The sequence below is a fragment of the Ranitomeya imitator genome, chromosome 4, assembly GCF_032444005.1.
Source record: "Ranitomeya imitator isolate aRanImi1 chromosome 4, aRanImi1.pri, whole genome shotgun sequence".
Classification (NCBI taxonomy): Eukaryota; Metazoa; Chordata; class Amphibia; order Anura; family Dendrobatidae; genus Ranitomeya; species Ranitomeya imitator.
In genome coordinates, this window is record NC_091285.1 from 143,127,238 (window position 1) to 143,135,692 (window position 8,455).

The 8,455-nt window shown below is 43.9% G+C and overlaps 2 long non-coding RNA genes across 2 annotated transcripts; one reads left to right on the forward strand and one right to left on the reverse strand.

The window, feature by feature from the left end:
* Positions 1–1,542: 1,542 nt before the first annotated feature.
* LOC138673984 (uncharacterized) lies at positions 1,543–2,332 on the reverse strand. The gene is made up of 3 exons (XR_011320407.1): positions 2,210–2,332; positions 2,065–2,119; positions 1,543–1,688 (listed from the first exon to the last, which is right to left on the reverse strand). It is a non-coding gene; the product is annotated as an uncharacterized lncRNA (long non-coding RNA).
* Positions 2,333–5,326: 2,994 nt separating this feature from the next.
* On the forward strand, positions 5,327–6,762 carry LOC138673985 (uncharacterized). The gene is made up of 3 exons (XR_011320408.1): positions 5,327–5,434; positions 5,525–5,579; positions 5,962–6,762. It is a non-coding gene; the product is annotated as an uncharacterized lncRNA (long non-coding RNA).
* Positions 6,763–8,455: the final 1,693 nt, after the last annotated feature.

Below are 8,455 nucleotides of genomic sequence, written 5' to 3' on the forward strand. Positions count from 1 at the left end.
ACAGGAAGGTGGTGGGAGCAGCTCTGAGGAAGAGATTCCCCTAACGGGCCAAAGAGGGAGAGGGAGGGGGAAGACTGCGGAGCCTGTAGCCTCCACTTTGGCACCCGTTAGGAGCCTGTCTCTTCCAAAAGCCAAAAAGGGCGCTCCCAAGACTTGCAGTGCCTGGTCCTTTTTTGACACAGTTGCAGATGACATTTGTTTTGTCAAATGCAAGCTGTGTCATCAGAAAGTCAAAAGAGGTAAAAGTGTCAGCAACCTCAATACCACAAATATGTGGAAACATGTGCGGACCAGGCACGCGGTGGAGTTACAAAAACACACTGAAGACCTAGGCCAACCAACAGCGGCAGCTACCACCTTTTCAGCTCGTGTTGCCTCTTCCTCCAGCTCACGCACAGCTGGTTCGGCTTCCTCCCAGGATCGACATGGAAGAACCTCTGGCACTGTTGTCCAGAGACCTAGTGTAATTCCACCCACAGCACCACGTTCCCAGTCATCCTCACACTCCTAGCCTAGTCTACAGCCATCGGTAGTACAGGCATGGGAGAAAAGGCGGGCATTCTCGGCCAACCACCCCCGAGCACAGGCTCTGAATGCAGGCATTGCCAAACTTCTGTCACTGGAAATGCTCTCATTCAGGCTGGTGGAGACTGACATCTTCCGTGACTTGATGGCATTGGCAGTCCCACAGTACAAGGTGCCCAGCCACTTTTACTTCAGCAGGCAAGCTGTCCCTGCCCTGCACAAGCATGTGGAGGGACACATAAAACACGCGCTACTGAACGCCGTCAGTAGCAAGGTCCACCTCACCACCGATGCGTGGACCAGTCAACATGGACAGGGTCGATACCTTTCCCTCACTGCCCATTGGGTTAATGTTGTTGAGCCAGATACAGTTCGTGCGAGTGGCGCAGGACGTGTCCTGCCCACTCCAAGGATTGCAGGAATCCAGTCTGTACGCATTGACTCTTCCTCATACACAAGTTCCTCAGAATAGTCGCTGCAGGAGCCGTCACAGTCCACCTCGACATGGACCCGTGAACGTTTACCTGTTACGACCGACATGAGCACAGCCATGGCCAAACGTCAACAGGCCGTCTTGAAACTAGTTTCTTTGGGGAATCGAAGCCACACAGCGCAGGAGCTCTGGAATGCCATCAAGCAGGAGAGCGATGTGTGGTTTGTGCCAGCGAATCTCCAGCCAGGCATGGTAGTGTGTGACAATGGCCGAAATCTGGTGGCAGCTTTGGCCATTGGCAACCTCACTCACATCCCATGTCTGGCACATGTGCTCAATTTGGTTGTGCAGAGTTTTCTGAGGGACTATCCGGATCTTGATGCACTGCTGCACAAGGTCCGCCTAGAGTGTGCTCACTTGCGGCGTTCCAGCTTGGCAAGATCCCGCATTGCTGCTCTGCAGCGCCGATTCCGCCATCCGGAACACCGCATCATATGTGACCTACCTACCAGGTGGAATTCCACGTTACATATGTTGGAGCGGTTGTGTGAGCAGCAGCAAGCATATACAAAAAACAGCCGCACTCAAGTCTTGGTTTCAACGTAGAAAGTTTTTTTGTTTTTATTCAAGTGCACAGGCACCACCAAATAATTTTTAAAGAGAACAAAACAAGTGATTGCGGACAACACGGTTAACGTTTCGACCTGGCACGGTCTTTTTCAAAACCCCACTGCAAAGATAAATATAACATGTGAGTGTTCTGTACAAATATACATGTGTAAATGAAACAACGCACAATATACAAAGAAAAAAGAATCAACTTCCTATAAAAAACTACAGCGGATATAACCCTACAAAAATTCCTTTGGTCTCTATACATATATACATATACACGCACGGCTAGCGATACATAAAATATGGACACACCCGTATTCAAGGGCAATGAATTGTAGTATACAGGGTGCTCATTGGAGAAATACCCTGAGATAAGGTGACGTGCGAGGACTATTGATAGGAACGATGCTGTACTGAAGCATGATTCTGGGCTAGAAAGGGACGCATAAATGCAGATAAAGCTGTTCAAGACGCCATAGTCATATACTAACCTTAAATGGGAGGAGTGGTAAGGAAGAGAGGGTATGAGCAGAGAGTCCCCAAGGACTAGAGGAAAGCAGAGAGGACATAATTAAGTATACAGTAAACAAGGAGGGGCAATGAGTATTGAAACCCCATGGAAGCGCATTTCATTACCAGTTCCAAGTAGAATCCAGGAGTAAGATGTCCGTATCATTGGTGGTGCAGTGGCTGGTATGGGCGCTATGAGCGCTTTAAATATACCGCTAACACGGTCATATCCGGTACCTGGTAGTGTGCTTTCCTGTGAGGTGGAAGCGAGGCCAGCACCGCAGAGTGGTATGCGTGTCAGCTCACGCCTGCGCAGTGAATGCCTGATAGATGTAATGAGGGAGAGGTCTGACCCGCAGAGCGGTGTGCGCGTCAGTCCCGCGCCTGCGCAGTAGACGTCCGGTTAGGGAATAGGATTAGCAGCTGCGTGTCTAGTGTGAGGGGGCCGGAGCATGCGCAGTGTGCTAGAGGCGATCGGAGCCAGCAGCGCTTGCGCAGGGGGAGCATTGGAGTCTCCCCTATGGAGAGTGGTAACGGCAAGCATCAGGCTGGAGCTGAGTGTAGGGCGGACCTACATGTAGGGGGTCTCTACCGTGGATTGAGGTAGCGGCGTCAAGGAGGTATAGATTGGACATTCTAGAGAATATAATAAAGAAAAGACTATAGTAGAAGCGGAAGGAGCACAGGAGGAAGGAGAGGGGGGACGGGGAGATGAAGTCACGGAGATACAAAATATACTACCACCTATGGGAACTGTGGGAAACAAAATTGTAAAATATAACGGCATACAATAAGCACAATGAGGGTACGTTCCACAGAAAATAAAAAATAAAAATTAAAGAATAAGAAATACGAAATAAGAAAAATAAAAAATAAAAAATAATAAAAATAAATGAAAATTAAATAAAAAATTAAATAAAAAATGAAAAAAAAAGGGGGGGAAAAAGAGAAAAAAGGAAGAAAGAAAAAAATGCAAAAAATGCAAAAAAGAAAAAAAGAAAAAAATATATAAAAGAAAAAATACAACACAAAATAAGAAATAAAAATACAAACTAAATAAGAAAAAAGGGGGGAAAAATAAATAAAAAAAATAAATAAATAAAAAAAATAAATAAATAAAAAAATAGAAAAATAAAAAAAATAAAAAATAAAAAATAAATAGAAAAATGAAATCATGGTAAACTTACCAAGAGTGGTGGACTGTAGTGAAAAAAAAGGGAGGGGAAGGGGTATCCTGTGCTGCCTTCCTAGGAAGTCTAGAGAAGGACAAACAAGAGAGAAAAAGTGGTTAGAGAGGCGGTCATGAAACAGCGACACTGTAGAAAAAGTGTCTAATACTAATCTAACAGAGTCTCGACTAGACGACATGGTACAAAAATTTAGGGACAGGGATTATCCTGACAGGATCCTCCAGAAAGAGAAAACAATGGCCCTTGAGTACCTCCCTTCTAGATCACAATCCCCTAAGCAGGAACGAATCCCGTTCATACATACCCACCATCCCACTATGCCTCTGATCTATAAGACCATTAAGAAACACTGGCCCCTGCTCAAAGAAGCCTACCCACAGGTAACAGCCTTTCAAGCCCTGGCACTTATGTGCAAACGCAGACCAAAGAACTTTAGGGACAGCTTGGTCAAGGCCGACATCGGAAGCCTCACCAAACAACCAAGACAACAATTCCTTGGGACCCAAAGGACGGGTACATTCCCCTGTTTAGGTTGTGCCTGCTGCGCCAACGTGATTAAATCAAACGAGTTTACACATCCACATACGGGTAAGAAGTTCAGCATCAAGGGATTTTACATCTGTGGGACTAACTTTGTTGTGTACCTAGTCAAGTGCCCCTGTGGTCTTATGTACGTGGGGGAGACCATACAACACGTGCGCGACAGGATCTCCAGCCACAAGTCTACCATTAGACTTAAGAAAACCTGGCTTCCGCTCCCCCATCACTTTGTCACAGCCAACCATTCCGTGTCTCAACTCCGGTACCAGGTAATTGAAAGAGTGGAACGACCAAGACGGGGCGGTGATCATATAAAACTTCTCAAGGAACGAGAATCATTCTGGATTTATACGTTACAGACTCTGGCCCCCAAAGGCCTCAATAGGGAATTGGACTTCACCTTTTAGAGCAATTATATATGGACAGAATGTATTTTAAATAACTTTTTCTACAGTGTCGCTGTTTCATGACCGCCTCTCTAACCACTTTTTCTCTCTTGTTTGTCCTTCTCTAGACTTCCTAGGAAGGCAGCACAGGATACCCCTTCCCCTCCCTTTTTTTTCACTACAGTCCACCATTCTTGGTAAGTTTACCATGATTTCATTTTTCTATTTATTTTTTTTATTTTTCTATTTTTTTTATTTATTTATTTATTTTATTTTTTATTTTTTTATTTATTTTTTCCCCCCCTTTTTTCTTATTTAGTTTGTATTTTTATTTCTTATTTTGTGATGTATTTTTTCTTTTATATATTTTTTTCTTTTTTTCTTTTTTGCATTTTTTGCATTTTTTTCTTTCTTCCTTTTTTCCCCCCTTTTTTTTCATTTTTTATTTCATTTTTTATTTAATTTTTATTTATTTTTATTATTTTTTATTTTTCTTATTTCGTATTTCTTATTTCTTATTCTTTAATTTTAATTTTTTATTTTCTGTGGAACGTACCCTCATTGTGCTTATTGTATGCCGTTATCTTTTACAATTTTGTTTCCCACAGTTCCCATAGGTGGTAGTATATTTTGTATCTCTGTGACTTCATCTCCCCTTCCCCCCTCTCCTTCCTCCCGTGCTCCTTCCGCTTCTACTATAGTCTTTTCTTTATTATATTCTCTAGAATGTCCAATCTATACCTCCTGAACGCCGCTACCTCAATCCACGGTAGAGACCCCCTACATGTAGGTCCGCCCTACACTCAGCTCCAGCCTGATGCTTGGCGTTACCACTCTCCATAGGGGAGACTCCAATGCTCCCCCTGCGCAAGCGCTGCTGGTTCCGATCGCCTCTAGCACACTGCGCATGCTCCGGCCCCCTCACACTAGACACGCAGCTGCTAATCCTATTCCCTAACCGGACGTCTACTGCGCAGGCGCGGGACTGACGCGCACACCGCTCTGCGGGTCAGACCTCTCCCTCATTACATCTATCAGGCATTCACTGCGCAGGTGTGAGCTGACACGCATACCTCTCTGCGGTGCTGGCCTCGCTTCCACCTCACAGGAAAGCACACTACCAGGTACCGGATATGACCGCGTTAGCGGTATATTTAAAGCGCTCATAGCGCCCATACCAGCCACTGCACCACCAATGATACGGACATCTTACTCCTGGATTCTACTTGGAACTGGTAATGAAATGCGCTTCCATGGGGTTTCAATACTCATTGCCCCTCCTTGTTTACTGTATACTTAATTATGTCCTCTCTGCTTTCCTCTAGTCCTTGGGGACTCTCTGCTCATACCCTCTCTTCCTTACCACTCCTCCCATTTAAGGTTAGTATATGACTATGGCGTCTTGAACAGCTTTATCTGCATTTATGCGTCCCTTTCTAGCCCAGAATCATGCTTCAGTACAGCATCGTTCCTATCAATAGTCCTCGCACGTCACCTTATCTCAGGGTATTTCTCCAATGAGCACCCTGTATACTACAATTCATTGCCCTTGAATACGGGTGTGTCCGTATTTTATGTATCGCTAGCCGTGCGTGTATATGTATATGTATATATGTATAGAGACCAAAGGAATTTTTGTAGGGTTATATCCTCTGTAGTTTTTTATAGGAAGTTGATTCTTTTTTCTTTGTATATTGTGCGTTGTTTCATTTACACATGTATATTTGTACAGCACACTCACATGTTATATTTATCTTTGCAGTGGGGTTTTGAAAAAGACCGTGCCAGGTCGAAACGTTAACCGTGTTGTCCGCAATCACTTGTTTTGTTCTCTTTAAAAATTATTTGGTGGTGCCTGTGCACTTGAATAAAAACAAAAAAACTTTCTACGTTGAAACCAAGACTTGAGTGCGGCTGTTTTTTGTATATGTGACGTTGGATGTCCAGCCAGCACCTTTCTCACTGAACTATACAGTGTGCCCATCTTACTCTCTGGAGCAGCAGCAAGCAGTAATGGAGTACCAGCTGCATCAGGCGCAAAAAAGTCGCAGTCAGCGCCGATCAGACTTCACAACCACAGAGTGGGCCACTATGAAGGACGTCTGCCAGGTTTTGCATCCTTTCGATTATTCCACGCGGATGACAAGTGCAGATGATGCACTAGTCAGCATGACTGTCCCCCTTATCTGCCTGCTTCAACAAACACTGCAAGCATTAACCCCTTTACCCCAAAGCCTGTTTTCACCTAAGTGACAGGGCCAATTTTTACAATTCTGACCACTGTCACTTTATGAGGTCATAACTCTGAAACGCTTCAACGGATCTTGGTGATTCTGACATTGTTTTCTCGTGAAATATTGTACTTCATGAAAGTGGTAAAACTTCTTCGATATGACTTGCATTTATTTGTGAAAAAAACAAAAATTTGTCAGAAATTATGAAATATTAGCAATTTTCAAACTTAAATTAGAGTTATATCACACAATATCTATATATATAATTGTCTAAGGGTTTTTCCGTCTGTCTGTCTTTCTGTCTGTCTGTCTGTCTGTCCTGGAAATCCTGCCTCTCTGATTGGTCGAGGCCGCCAGGCCTCGACCAATCAGCAACGGGCACAGCGACGATGATGTCATAAAGGACGTAGAAATCCCACGTATCTGATTCAGCGACGGGCACAGTATCGACGTAGATGTCATAATGGTTGCCATGGCGACGATGATGTCATAAAGGTTGCCTCGACCAATCAGCGATGGGCACAGTCTGCCGCGAATTCTGGAATCATCATTGTCCATATACTACGGGGACATGCATATTCTAGAATACCCGATGCGTTAGAATCGGGCCACAATCTAGTAGTTAATAAACAACATTTCCCACATGTCTGCTGTACATCAGCACAATTTTGGAAACATAATTTTTTTTTTGTTAGGGAGTTATAAGGGTTAAAATTTGACCAGCGATTTCTCATTTTTGCAACAAAATTTGCAAAACCATTTTTTTTACGGACCACCTCACACTTGAAGTGACTTTGAGGGGTCTATATGACAGAAAATGCCCCAAAGTGACACCATTCTAAAAACTGCACCCCTCAAGGTACTCAAAACCACATTCAAAAAGTTTATTAACCCTTCAGGTGCTTCACAGGAATTTTTTGAATGTTTAAAAAAAATTTAACATTTAACTTTTTTTTCACAAAATTTTTACTTCAGGTCCAATTTGTTTCATTTTACCAAGGGTAACAGGAGAAATTGGACCACAAAAGTCGTTGTACAATTTGTCCTGAGTACGCTGATACCCCATATGTGGGGGTAAACCACTGTTTGGGCACACAGGAGAGCTCGGAAGGGAAGGAGCGCCATTTGACTTTTCAATGCAAAATTGGCTGGAATTGAGATCGGAACCCATGTCGCATTTGGAGAGCCCCTGACGTGCCTTAACAGTGGAAACCCCCCACAAGTGACCCCATTTTGGAAAGAAGACCCCCCTAAGGAACTTATCTAGATGTGTGGTGAGCACTTTTAACCCCCAATTGTTTCACTAAAGTTTAGAATGTAGCGGTGTGAAAATTAAAAAATCATTTTTTCTTTCCACAAAATGATGTTTTAGCTCGCAATTTTTTTTTTCGCCAAGGGTAACAGGAGAAATTGGACCACAAAAGTTATTGTCCAATTTGTCCTGAGCACGCTGATACCCCATATGTTGGGGGGAACCACCGTTTGAGTGCATGGCAGAGCTCGGAAGGGAAGGAGCGCCATTTGAAATGCAGACTTAGATGGATTGGTCTGCAGGCGTCATGTTGATTTGCAGAGCCCCTGATGTACCTAAACAGTAGAAACCCCCCACAAGTGACCCCATATTGGAAACAAGACCCCCCAAGGAACTTATCTAGATGTGTTGTGAGAGCTTTGAACCAACAAGTGTTTCACTACAGTTTATAACGCAGAGCCGTGAAAATAAAAAATATTTTTTTTCCACGAAAATGATATTTTAGGCCTCACGTTTTTATTTTCCCAAGGGTAACAGGACAAATTAGACCCCAAAAGTTGTTGTCAAACTTGTCCTGAGAACGCTGATACCCCATATGTTGGGGGGAACCACTGTTTGGGTGCACGGCAGAGCTCGGAAGGGAAGGAGCGCTGTTTGAAATGCAGACTTAGATGGATTGGTCTGCAGGCGTCATGTTGCATTTGCAGAGCCCCTGATGTACCTAAACAGTAGAAACCCCCCACAAGTGACCCCATATTGGAAACTAGACC